The sequence below is a fragment of the Siphateles boraxobius genome, unplaced genomic scaffold, assembly GCF_051911475.1.
Source record: "Siphateles boraxobius isolate OS27281-9 unplaced genomic scaffold, OSU_SipBor_1 18, whole genome shotgun sequence".
In the NCBI taxonomy this organism is placed as follows: Eukaryota; Metazoa; Chordata; class Actinopteri; order Cypriniformes; family Leuciscidae; genus Siphateles; species Siphateles boraxobius.
Window position 1 is genome coordinate 12158880 of NW_027508788.1, and position 13825 is coordinate 12172704.

Below are 13825 nucleotides of genomic sequence, written 5' to 3' on the forward strand. Positions count from 1 at the left end.
ATATAATATATATTAACGCTTTATGTAACACAGTGTTAATTTCGTTGACGAATAATTTTCATTATTTAATAATATTCAATTGTCATGTTATTTTCATCAACACATTTTTTCACAGACGAAAACGAGACGATAACTAAATAAAAACTAGTTTTGAATGACTAAAACTATGATGACAATCTATTGACATTTTTGTCAATGAATAAAAACTAGACTATGTTAGATAGTGACAATTTGGGAAGCGATCCAGAACTGATGTCCTGCGCAGGGGTGCCGCTAAGGGGGGAAAAGTTAGGACGATTCTAAGGGCCCACACACTTTTGGGGCCCCCAGAGATCGATTTTATTAATGGAATGGGTGGGGTAGGGGGCCCAACCTCATATTCTTTCATAGGGCCCAACATTTCTAGCCGCGCCCCTGGTCCTGCGTTTGTGGTAGATGCGCACATTTGTACTGTAACTTGCTGATCTACCCATCTAAGATCTACAGGCCCTGTCCACACGGACACACGTTTAGCTGTAGGCTATTCATAGATGCCACCTACGTCACTACCAAATAGAACGCCGCCATATTGACGACCGATATCGCCCGGTATATGGCCGCCCAAACTGCCCATTTGAATGCGAGAGAAAGACAGAGATACCTGGAGAAAATTTTAATGTTAGTCTCCGATCCTTATTTGTTACCCCAAGTTTTCTTTTGTCCATTATTATCTGCCCCATACTTGCCCCAATTTGGCTTCAATGATATATATATATGTATATATATATCTTGTGCATAACCCCTACCCATACAGTGGGGATCGCTTGAAGGCTTTCAAGAGTACCGATGCATATCAATATGCTGTAAAGATGTAAAAGTGCGGCACCTGGCCACCAAGGATTTATATTTAGTCATGGGGAATGTAGGTATTATAAAAAAAATTCAAATGTATGATTTTGGTGGTAGTTTGCTCTGACTAGGTAGCAAGTTGTTAGCTAGCTAAGTGGCTAACAGCTGGTAGCTTGCCGATAGTCAATAAATCAATTAATCGCACAATAAAAAAACAAGCTCGATAATTTCTCCGGCCGCGTTAATTTCCATTTGTTTGTTTGTTTTCCTCCTCTCTCTCTCTCTCTACCAAAGAGACTGGATGAGAACTCTGTTTAAGACATAACCGACATATTTTACGTGAATACTCTCCAAAACGGACATTTAAACATAATGTTGTGTGTATTTGTCCATTCAGACACGAAACAGAGCTCAATGCATTACTCGCGCGCTGTATAGGGCTCTATGCCTGCATGCTTCGGGTCGGGTGTCTGCACACAGAAAGATGACACATGATACAATATGAGACATTCATACAATATGAGACATTTATTCTATCCTTTTCTTTTGGTATAGAATAAAATACCAGTTCGGGGTTCCTCTTTCGGCTGTTGTTGCAGCTAACTGCACAACATATTGCAGGCATTACTGAGACCGTCGGTCGTAAAGATGGCGGCGCAAAGCTACAGTGACGTCACGTGACCCGAGCGAATAGGGAATGTGGAGATGACGTCACGCCGTGTTGCATTATGGGTCCGCCGCCATATTTACAGGATTGCGCCGTATACCGCTGTATTTGAATGCGTATGGAGGCTGTGTTTGGTTTTTCTGTCGAGATTTTAATAAATGTCCATTTGTTCCTTGCTACTCGATCAAGAACTGCCATAGCAGGTCACACGATCGTTCAGGGAGGACCTGAACAACGGAATACGTTTTTTCAGCTTTCTTTATTGAAAAAAACAACCAGGGAAGCAGGTCGAGGAGCTGACGAGAAACGCCAGATCGCGTGAGTTGCCGCAATCAGGAGGAAAAACTTTGGCCTATTTTGTGAAACGATGATGTCATCACTCCAGGTGTAGACTAGTCAGACACGTCACGCAACAGCAACAACAACTGCCGACTACATGCTTGTGTTCGTGCTTCAGAATACTGAGCCTATTTTATTTCTTTATTTATTATTTAGGCCTAGTTTAATGTATTCTTATTTTATTTCTTTATTTCACTTCTTTATTTAGCCTATTTATATTTTTTTCTTATGATATGATGCTTGATTGTATTTTGTCTGATTAAGACATTTCGTATTTTGTAGGGATGGGCATTTCAAGAAAAAATAATATTCGACGATCGCTGGGAATTATTTGATTATTATTCAAAAAACGCACCCTTTTATGTAATCCGTATGTAGTGTGCATTTCTCTCTATAGGCACCTTCACAATACTGCGAAGGTGGCGAGTCAGCATCATCAACATCTTTGCAGCCAAGACTGACACAGAAAACACTAGTTTATTAATAAATAATTAAAATGTCCCCTTGCTATATTTAACACATTCATAATGATTAGACTACATTTGCCAGCTCTTTGTGGCAAGGTTTATGCGTCTGCTAACTAATCGAATTTCATGATTCATCCCTATTCTGTACCAGGCCATTTATGGTTTTTCATATTGTTCAATAATGTTCTTGGTAAAAAAGAAGAAAAGAAAAGAAAATAAGCTACTGTGCCCAATATTATTGTATATAGTATTGTATACAGCGGTTTTTAATGTATGTGTCAGAATTACAGCACCTCATACTGGTCTGGAATGTATAGGCCTACTATATCGGTTTGAGTCGTGGTTTCGTGTGTACGCAGATATTTCTTGAGACGCCGGCGTGTTTACGGATTGGGATAGGGAAAGCTCTGGCTTCGTGTGGATGTGGCCTAGTCGACTAAAATCTTATATTATTGTATTTCGTCGACTACTAGACTAAAACTAAAAAAATTCAGATTACTAAAATATGACTAAAACTAAATGGCATTTTAGTCAAAAGACTAAGACTATAACTAATTCAAAATTTGCTGTCAAAATTAACACTGATGTCACATCAAAATCAAATATGATGACTGTAGGGTTTTTTAGTGAGCAATCAGCTTGGGGAAATTAAAAGTTCATCTTCGTGTCTGTGACCAGATACAATCTTGATGACTGATGAAAATAAGTTGACTATTAAAAAAGAACAGCTGAATATCAGTTCACAAATAATACATATTGATTAAATTGTTACTGCCTTAGTTATTATTTTGGAATAAATATAAAAATGTGTAAAAACACTAACTTGATGAGATTTAAACTTGGTTTTAATAAATAGAACATAAATTACATAGTGTAAAAATACAAAATAGTATTGAATTGGGTCTTTATGTAATGTTTATTTAACAAGGAAATTGTGACAACATTACGTGTGACCGGGACATGAATGTACATTTGGAAAACTGAGGACAAAGAAGGATAGCTAAAACTGCTATTCTCTTTCAGATTTCTCTTCTCAGTATCTACAGTGGTTATAGATGATCTTATTACCTGTATTGGACAGTAAAGTCACAAAGCCTGATAATGCAGATGATGTACTAAGAGTTGTTTTGTTGGAATAAAACTGGAATAAAATAGCCTTCATTGTTTTTATTTGTTTAGGTCTTCTGCATGTCTTACAATCATTACAATTTAAAAGCAATTGATTTGATATGCTTATTATGTTTCATGACGAGACATGTGTGTCAATCAAATTACACTGTCAATCAGGAGGTTAAATAATAAAATGATTAAAAAAATAAGGCATACAGGTTTGGAACAACATGTTAAAGGCAATAAATGTAGAGAGAATCTTCTTTTTTTGGGTGATCGAGCCCTTTACCTAATGTTATAAAATCTAAGAGCACCATCTAGTGCGAATGAGCAGCATTACATTAAAACAGAACATAATAAAAGGGACAGTTCACCCCAAATTAAAATTCTGTTATCGTTACTAACCCTAGTTTCGAAACCCACATGACGATGTTCTGCTGTGAAACAAGACTATGTCTGGTCTTTTTTCCATGCAATTATTATGAATGAGAGCTAAAGACTACAAGCTTCAAAAAGGACACAAAGGCACTGTACAAGTGGAGTTTAGAAAACATTGACTCGGTTTACTTTATAAGTGCTCCTGAACAATTCATCAGCGCACATTATTACAAATAAAAAACTTTGCCTTATTTTTTATCAGATTGTAATACCTTGCTCTGCATCTTTTTCATCATTTTCAGCTGAAGTCATCAATTCCTCAAGTGTTTATCAGAAATAATATATATCAGAATAAAATCAGCCCTGTCCAAACAGCCGCTCAAATCACAATTAAAGCAACATATGATATTTTTATGATTTTACAAACTGATTTGGATCTCATTAAAACATGTCTTGATCATTTAAAATAACAAAATACATTTATATTGTTGACATTCCTGTGAAAATCATATAGACTTAAGGATGGGCCAATAAGCAACCACCTACCGTAGCAACAACCCAGAACTCCCTAGCAACCAACCAAACACTCCAGCATTATGTCAGTGACTTTCACATCGACTTCTTTTCAATTTGACCTCTCTTTGTCTTTGCATTTAAAGTAACATAATGTTATAATAAATGCATTATGTGCCAATGAAGGTACTTTTTATAACGAAATATAGAAATGCATAAACACAATTAATTTTTCTAATTTTCCTCTTCTGTTCTGCGGTTTCACTTCTCTTGTCATGCGCTATTCTAGCTTACTCTTGAAATGTGGTGTTATGGCTCTGCTAATGTTGTTGGCTCTTTTAGGATCATACTTCTGCTTTTCATTGTTTGTCACAAAGCATCTAGTTCATAAATACATTTCAAATGTAATGTTTTAGTTTTTGGTGTTCTACTTAATCTGTATCTTTTGTGACCTACTCAATTGTTATTGTCAAATGGTTTGATTGTTCCTTTAGAATCTGCCAAGAAAGATTTAATTTAAAGCACTATACTTTCTTAGCAGATTCTTAAGGAACAATCAAACCATTTGACAATGACACGATGGGCTTCAAGTCTCCTAACAAATTTTGAAAGACTGCTTAACAGTCTAAATCAACACTCTGTTAGTGAAGCAAAATCTAAATATTTCTCAAACCTGATTGCAATAAAACCCCAACAGGCCTAAAGTTCTGTTCAAAACCATACATTCGGTTCTTAATCCTGTGGTTTGTTCAGTTCCTGATGTGAATCTTGATGTGCACACAATTTTCTTTTTGATCAGAAAATACAGGATATTAGATCACACCTCCCTCCTCTTTACATTGATCACTCTAAATTGGTCCTTACATCCAGTAGCTTTACAAACTTTCAACCAGTGTCTTCATCTCAATTACTTAAAATAATTTCACAGATGAAATTCACATTCTGTCAATCAGATGTATTGCCTGGACGTCTGTTTAGAGAGGTTTTAGACACACTCTGCCCCATCCTCTTAGCTATAATAAATAGCTCTTTAATAAATGGGGTATTTCCAGAAAGTTTTAAACATGCTATCGTACAGCCCCTTTTGAAAAGACATCACCTTGACCAGACTGTGCATAACAACTATCGGCCTATCTCTAAATTCCCATTCATTTCAAAGATTTTGGAAAAAGCTGCACTGTCACAGTTTACCTCATACATGGATACTTTTAATATTCTAGACCCATTTCAAACAGGTTTTAGAGCACTGCATAGCACTGAATCAGCACTGCTGAAGGTCACAAATGACATTCTGTTGTCCATTGATTCTGCGTCTTCCATTATCTTGATACTTTTAGATTTGAGTGCCACATTTGACACCATTGATCATAATATTCTTCTGAAACAACTTGAGTGTGTTGTTGGAGTCGACTTGAGTGTGTTGTTGGAGTCGATCTGTAAATATCAGGTCATTCACTGATCCATTGTGGTGTTCCACAGGGATCCATTCTTGGCCCTCTTTTGTTTTCTCTCTACATGTTACCTTTAGGCTCAATATTCAAGAAATATAACATAAATTATCACTGTTACGCTGACGACCTCCAACTATATCTCCCAATCAAACCAGGAAATGACTTTTCATTAGACAGCCTCTTCACATGCCTCAAGGAAGTCAAGACCTGGATGACAAATAACTCACTGCAACTGAATGAAAATTAAGAAGTGCTTTTACTGGGTCCTGCTGCTGGGTCACTTTTATCTGTCCCTGGTTCCAGGTGTAAATCAAAAGGTGATCAAGCTTTCTCTGTAGTCGCCCCAAAGCTCTGGAATAATTTACCTTTAAACATCAGGACCTCTCCATCTCTGGTTGCTTTTAAATCCAGCTTAAAAACCTATTTTTACTCTCTTGATTTCGAGTAATGTTGTGTACATATTTTAAATGAGTCGGTGTTCTACGTTATGTTTTCTCTTTATTTATTTTATTTATTTATTTTATTGTACTGTAAAGCACTTTGGATCGACTACAGTTGTGTTAAACTTGTGCTCTATAAATAAAACTTGACTTGACTTGACTTGACTCCATCTAGTGGTCAACATCATGTGTCTCATGATCACTGAACGAGTCACTGAAAACAGAAAGTGAAATTATTATCAGTTACCGCTTTATTAATATCAAATGACCGAGTCCAACAAACTTCACACCAAGCATCTTGAATGACTAAAATAACAGCGTTCATCAGTCATTCAGTTCATAGATGCACTGTTTGTCATTCTGTGTTTTTGAAGAGGGAGTTACTCTTCATTCTTGACAGTAAATGTTAGTCATCCCAGCAGTGTAACACACAGAACTTCCTTTTTTATTGTCAGCACATCTCTGAGAACCGTACACCAATACTCTCGCTTGGTTTCTCAAACTGCTGGGCTTCATTGAATACTGGCAAAACCAAAAATTGCAACATGCAATTGATTTGGAAATGAAAAATAGATCAGATCTAGTCTAAAAGTCTGCATTTTTATAATTTAATTAACGAGATGATATTAGCAGCATAGCAAGTCCTTTTTAATGTTTATATATATGTGTGTGTGTGTGTGTGTGTGTGTGTGTGTGTGTGTGTGTGTGTGTGTGTGTGTGTGTGTGTGTGTGTGTGTGTGTGTGTGTGTGTGTGTGTGTGTGTGTGTGTGTGTGTGTGTGTGTGTGTACTTGTACAACTATCTTTGTGAGGACCAGTTTGAGTTTTAGACCATTGGAGTGAGGACAAAGAGAGTAAAGTGAGGACATTTTGGCCGGTCTTCACTTTCTGAGACCCCTTTAAAGGCCTGTTTGAGGGTCAAGACTTGGTTTTAGGGATAAGGTTATAATTAGGTTAAGGGTAGGTTTAGGGTAAGAGTTCGGGTTAAGCACTTAGTTGTGATGAGTAAGGTTAGGGTAAGATAGATGTACAAGAGTGTGTGTGTTTGTGTGTGTGTGTGTGTGTGTGTGTGTGTGTGTGTGTGTGTGTGTGTGTGTGTGTGTGTGTGTGTGTGTGTGTGTGTGTGTGTGTGTGTGTGTGTGTGTGTGTGTGTGTGTGTGTGTGTGTGTGTGTGTGTGTGTGTGTGTGTCAGTAGTGCAAAAGATATATCTGAATGGGATATTTGTTTTTCATGACCCTATAAGTTTAAATAATATTCTATAAAATTTTTAATATTTTAAATATGAGGGAAGAACAAAACACTAAACTTGCTTAAGGGATTTCTCTTACAAAATTTTAAAAAGGCAGATCTTAGGATGATGTGAGATGATGAACACACAGTCTCAGTGTAACAGGTTTTCTGCTGGACAGGACCAGCAATGATGTAGACACTGATGAGTCAGGGAAGGGCAGGGAGGGAAATAATGCTTCAGAGTCCCAGTCGATCAGCCAGTCGTCCCTTAGTTTCAATCTCCACCAAAATCTAGTATAACCGAGTCCCTGACTCTCTGTGGTCATCAACAAAATAAATCCCAGGATGTCCTACAGAAAAAGAGTAAGGGATTAACCCCAGCATCCTGGCCAAATTTGCCCATTGCCTTCTATCCATCATGGCCTCTTTATCATCCCCATATATGTATATATATATATATATATATATATATATATATAAGTAGTATAGTAAGCTGGTGTGTGGTGGGCGTTCTGGCACAATATGGCCGCCGTCGCCTCATCCATGTGGTGCTGCACATTGGTGCTGGTGCTGTGAAGCTGATATAGTCATCTGCAGGGCTCGACATTAACTTTATTTGCTCACCAGCCACTGTGGCTTGTGGATACACTCAGCATTTTCACTCACCGTACAATTGGGTGTTAAAGGGATAGTTCACACAATTTAAAATTATCCCATGATTTACTCACCCTCAAGTCATGCTAGATGTATATGACAATCAGAGTTATATTTAAAAAAAATGTCCTGGGTCTTCCAAGCTAAATAATGGCAGTGAATGGCTGTTTCAGTTTTGAAATCATAAAAGTGCATCTATCCATCATAAAAGTGTATTTATCCATCATAAAAGTGCTTCACATGGCTCTGGGGGGTTAATAAAGGCCTTTTGAAGGGAAGCAATGAGTTTGTGTAAAAAAATAAATAATCATATTTAACACGTTTCAAAGTAAAATTCTAGCTTCCAGCCAATAAGTCTACTTACTGTTAACCCAGATAAATATCAGCATTACCCAGATAAATATCAGCATAACCCAGTTAAATATCAGCATTACCCAAATAAATATCAGCATAACCCAGATAAATATCAGCATTACCCAGATAAATATCAGCATAACCCAGTTAAATATCAGCATAACCCAGATAAATATCAGCATAGCCCAGATAAATATCAGCATAACCCAGATAAATATCAGCATAACCCAGATAAATATCAGCATTACCCAGATAAATATCAGCATAACCCAATTAAATATCTGCAGAACGTCCCATTACTCGCATAAGTTGCGCTTTAGTGTCATGATCTGGCCTTTTTGTCTTTGATTTTCCCTAGTCTTGAGGCTGGATCATGACAGACCCATGTTTTGTGTACAAGCACATGGCCTTTTGTTTGGGCCATGTGCTTGTGTTGTCTCGTTACGTTACCCCGCCCCCTTGTTAGCCTCGTCTTTTCATTATTGTCTAGTCAGCTTCACCTGTCCTTGTCATTAGTGTCTCCCTTTATAATCCCCTTGTGTTTGCTGTCCTGTGCCGGTTCGTTGTTCCATACTTTGTGATTCTTACTTGCGTGTTACCTTACATGTATCATTCCTTGTGAGTATCCTGTCGCGTGTATTGTCTAAGAGAAGGTTCTGATCCCATATCTACTGTTTGTTTAACGTCAAGTAATCTGTCAAGTCTCAAGGCCCGTACACACCGGGACGAATATCGGCGTGCGTTATTCGCACGGGTTTTTCAACGGGTTTTTTGTGTTCACACCCAAGCGATTTTCGCTGATGATGAGCCGATTGAACATGCAAATTCATTCCCTGACATTAGATGGCGCTTAATGTAAAACAGAAATACCCCAGAAATAACAGAAAATGTTGGAAAAAGTTACAAGCCTATGTACATGAAAGACAATTAAACTCACCATCAAGGCCCATTTGCTCTGTAATACCACTCCATAACAGTTCTCTTTTATCAATATTTTTGTAGTCGCTGTCGCGTTTGTCATACAGTTCCTTATGTTCCGACACCAATGAGACCAGCAGCTCTACATTTATCTTGGTTTGCATCATCCTCGTCTTCTTCCCGGCAGTGTGTAGACGCCATAGATGTCTATGGTAGACGCTACTTGGGGTATATCTTCTGCGCCGTTATGTATGTGTGCTCGGCAAGACCGTTTTGTGTTTGAGCGCCCCCAAGTTGTATTTTACTGTAACTTCAGAAGCTTCAGACACGTGAGCAAAAGCGCCAATCTCATTGGTCGGATAGTTTTTGACGCGGCGCGTCAAACCAAAAAAACGAACCCGAGGTGTTTTTAAAAAAATGACGCTTTTACGCGCGGCGTTTTTCGCGTCGGTGTGCACATCACATTGGCGCCCTTTGTTTAATCACGAGGCGTTAAACGTCGGCGAATATTGCGCGCGAAATTCGTCCCGGTGTGAACAGGCCTTTAGTCAAAGTTTTGTCTCTACTAGTCCTGTCTATGTTTTGCCCCCTCGTGGATTTTGTTTTCCCTTGTTTTGTCCTACAATAAAGTGTGTGTGTGTTAAGCATCCTGTCTGCGCTTGGGTTCATCTCTGTAATTCATAACATTTAGACTTCCGTTTGTTTGTTTGGCCGGAAGCTAATTATTTTACTTTATAAAGTTTTAAATATGAATATTTTTTCTTACACAAACGCATCGCTTCGCTTCAGAAGGCCTTTGTTAACTTGTGAGCACATGGCTTGTCATGTATTTTCTTGTGCCATGTGTTCTCCTGTCAATTGTCTAGCCCCGTCCACCTTATCTCATCATTGATTCATTTCCCCCTGCCTGCCTCGTATCCCTCTTATGTTTGTTTCCCTATTAAGTCTCCCTGTGTTTGCAGTCCTGCTGGTTCGTTGTCCATGTTATCCATGTTCCTTGTGTTTCCTGATCTTGCCTGTTATCGTTTTCCCTCATGAGAGTTTTCTTTTGTTATTTAATAAATATACCTTATTGCTTCGCACTTGAGTCCTCGCACCTTTAATCAACCCATTCCGTGACACTTATGGACTTCAAAACATTATTAAAGTATTATAGGAATATAATATAAGTATTAAAGGAACTGTATGGGGAAATAAGCGAGCAGGAAACCGCACACCCTGAGGCCGCGTTCATTGTGTCCGGGGACTTTAACAAAGCCAACTTCAAGAAAATAGCACCTAAATACCACCAACACATAAACTTTAACACATGAGGGGCCCGGGTTTTGGATCATTGCTACTCCCCTTTCCGGGATGGCTACAAATCCCTCCCCCGTCCACCTTTTGGCAAATCGGATTACTCTTCCGTTCTCCTTCTGCCCGCTTATAGGCAGAAACTGAAATAGGAAACACCCGCCCTCAGATCGATCCAGTGCTGGTCGGACCAATCAGACTCTATGCTTCAGGACTGTTTTGATCACGCGGACTGGGAGATGTTCCGGTCGGCCTCTGATGACGATATCGAGGTTTACGCTGACAGCGTAACATGTTTCATCAGGAAGTGCGTAGAAGACGTTGTTCCGACCAAAACAATTCTGATTTACCCGAACCAGAAACCATGGATTAATAGCGATGTTTGTGCGGCACTCAATGCGCGGACTTCCGCTTTTAACTCCGGGAGTGCGGAGGAGAAAAAACAAGCAAGTTATGCCCTCCGTAAAACTATCAGAGCAGCAAAACGCCAATACAGGGACAAGATTGAAGGACAGTTCAACACCTCCGACTCTAGAAGCATGTGGAAGGGAATTAATATCATTACGGACAACAGAGGAAACATAAACTCCACAGTGAACAACACTGCCTCTCTCCCAGATGAGCTAAACACTTTTTATGCTCGCTTTGACGGAACTAACACCCCCCTCGCGGAGAGAGTTCTCGCGTAACATCCGTAAAGCCGCGGGTCCAGACGGTATTCCGGGCCGCGTCATCAGAAAGTGCGCGAATCAACTTGCTGGTGTTTTTACGGACATTTTCAATCGGTCCCTCTCCTTGTCTGTAGTCCCCACATGCTTCAAAACGTCCATCATTGTACCTGTACCGAAGCAAATCAACATCACCTGCTTAAATGACTGGCGCCCTGTTGCTCTGACCCCCATCATCAGTAAATGCTTTGAGAGACTAGTCAGAGATTACATCTGCTCTGTTCTACCTCCCTCACTGGACCCACTGCAGTTTGCATACCGCAATAACCGCTCCATCAGCGCCTCTTCTTCCTGAGACGGCTGAGGAAGTTCGGAATGAACCGCCACATCCTCACACAGTTCTACACCAGCACCGTTGAGAGCATCCTGACTGGCTGCATCACTGCCTGGTACGCCAACACCACCAGCCGTAACCGCAAAGCCCTGCGAAGGGTGGCGCGCACTGCCAGCCGTATCATCAGAGGTGAGCTTCCCTCCCTCCAGGATATATATGCCAGGCGGTGTGTGAGGAAAGCTCGGAGGATCATCAGAGACTCTAGCCACCCGAGCCATGGACTGCTCTCACTGCTACCATCAGGCAGGCGGTACCACAGCATCAGGACAGACACCAGTCGACTCCATGACAGCTTCTTCCCACAAGCAATTAGATTTCTAAACTCTTGATCCCTCATGATCAATAACCATAAACAGTCTAACTGTCAACACACCACAACATAACCTACTGCATATTACTATATATATATCGTATTATTATTTTTTTATATATCCACCTTACGTGTATCTATTGCATGTATACATACCTCTTTTTGTATTTTTTGTATATTGTTGTATATTGTAAATTGTTGTATATTGTATAGTGTATAGTGTATATTGTATATTATTTATTGTTCTGTTAGTGTGTATGGTACTGTGAGTAATTGTGCGCACATTAGATGTGTAATCTATGTAAATCTGATGTTTGCTGTAATTGTTTACGTCACATCGTGTCATACTGCTGTTGCTCGGAACTGCGCCTAAGAATTTCACCCACTGTTGCACTTGTGTATATGGTTGTGTGACAATAAAAGGATTTGATTTGATTTGATTTGATTTGAAACAGAAATGGCCATTCACTGCCATTATAATGGAAGAGGCAGAACATGTTTCAATATAACTCTGATTGCATTTGTCTGAAAGAAGAATATCATATACACCTAGGATGGCTTGAGGGTAAGTAAACCATGAGGTAATTGTCATTTGAGTGAACTATCCTTTTAATGTCAAGCCCAGTCCTCTAGGGTGCTGCAGGGATCTCCTCGGGACAGGGTGACGTGGATCTCGTCGTCCAGCCCGCACATATCCCTAAATAAGGCAGATCTCATCAGCAGGTGTTGATAACCCCCCGACGTACTGCTCCAGACTAATGTCAATTGATGTCAAGATGTCAATTTTCCTATGCTGGACATTTCTTTTGCTTTTGGCCACAACTAGTTTAAATTCAGTGTCGACTTCTGAACCTCAATGCAAGTATTTGTTGTGTTTTGTCCTGATCGTATGTGTTTCTGTTAAAATCACATGGTTTTTTCTCATGTCGCACAGTAATCTATAGGTGAGTAACATTAGCCCACCAAATGGGTTTAGCCTGAAGAAAAAAAAACACAAAACATGGGAATCTTGATTATTATATAAGAAGGAAGGAAAGGATTTTCCATCAAGGAAAATGAAAAAATATTAATATTAACATTCTTCTGATTAACGTGGCGTTGCAGATGCCCTGCTGGAAATTCCATCATACAAGTAAATCTGATCTGAACGAGTCCCTGGATTAAGATGGAAAATCCAGATAATCTAAATCATACAGTGATGATGCCATTCAATTGATCTGCTACCAGCAGGAAGTTGATCACATCCAAAAAATTTCCAGTTAAAGGAGATCCCGAATGCCCTGTGATTACGTGAGAACCTTTAGTGCTACTGAAATGAGATAGTTTGTTATAATTTCACCTTGAGCATTATTAACAAAATCCCCTGATCTTCTTTACAGTCACAATGTGCTTCGTTTAAGACAAGCACACAAGTATTACAGTAATGTAAGCCACTGTGATACTTTCTTATACATATTATTAAACTTTAATAATTCAACTACTCAGCCTCTTGTCTGATTAACTTAAAATCATAATGCATAAGTGCTGACTAATGTTATGGTGGTTCTTTATAAAGAGTTGTTTTTTTAACCCTTTACATTACAATAAGGTCTCATTACTTACGGTTAGTTAATGTGTCAACTAACAATGATCAGTAATCTTTGTTAATGTTAGATAATAAAAGTACAACTGTTTATTGTTAGTTAATTTAAGCACAGGTTAATTAAATTATATTAACTGATATTAACTTCTATGTAATGTGTTAGTAAATGTTGAGATGAACTAAGATTCAGTCCTCGTTTACTTTCATGAAGGAAGGAAGGAAGGAAGGGT

At 38.9% G+C, this 13825-nt stretch overlaps 2 protein-coding genes across 2 annotated transcripts in view; both read left to right on the plus strand.

Annotated features, from left to right (window-relative positions):
* The window catches only part of LOC143741188 (uncharacterized), a 297332-nt gene that overhangs the window by 152573 nt on the left and 130934 nt on the right, over nucleotides 1–13825 (plus strand). The window lies entirely within an intron of this gene.
* LOC143741177 (uncharacterized) overlaps nucleotides 1–13825 on the plus strand; it is a 249195-nt gene that overhangs the window by 104436 nt on the left and 130934 nt on the right. The gene's annotated exons all lie outside the window — the stretch shown is intronic.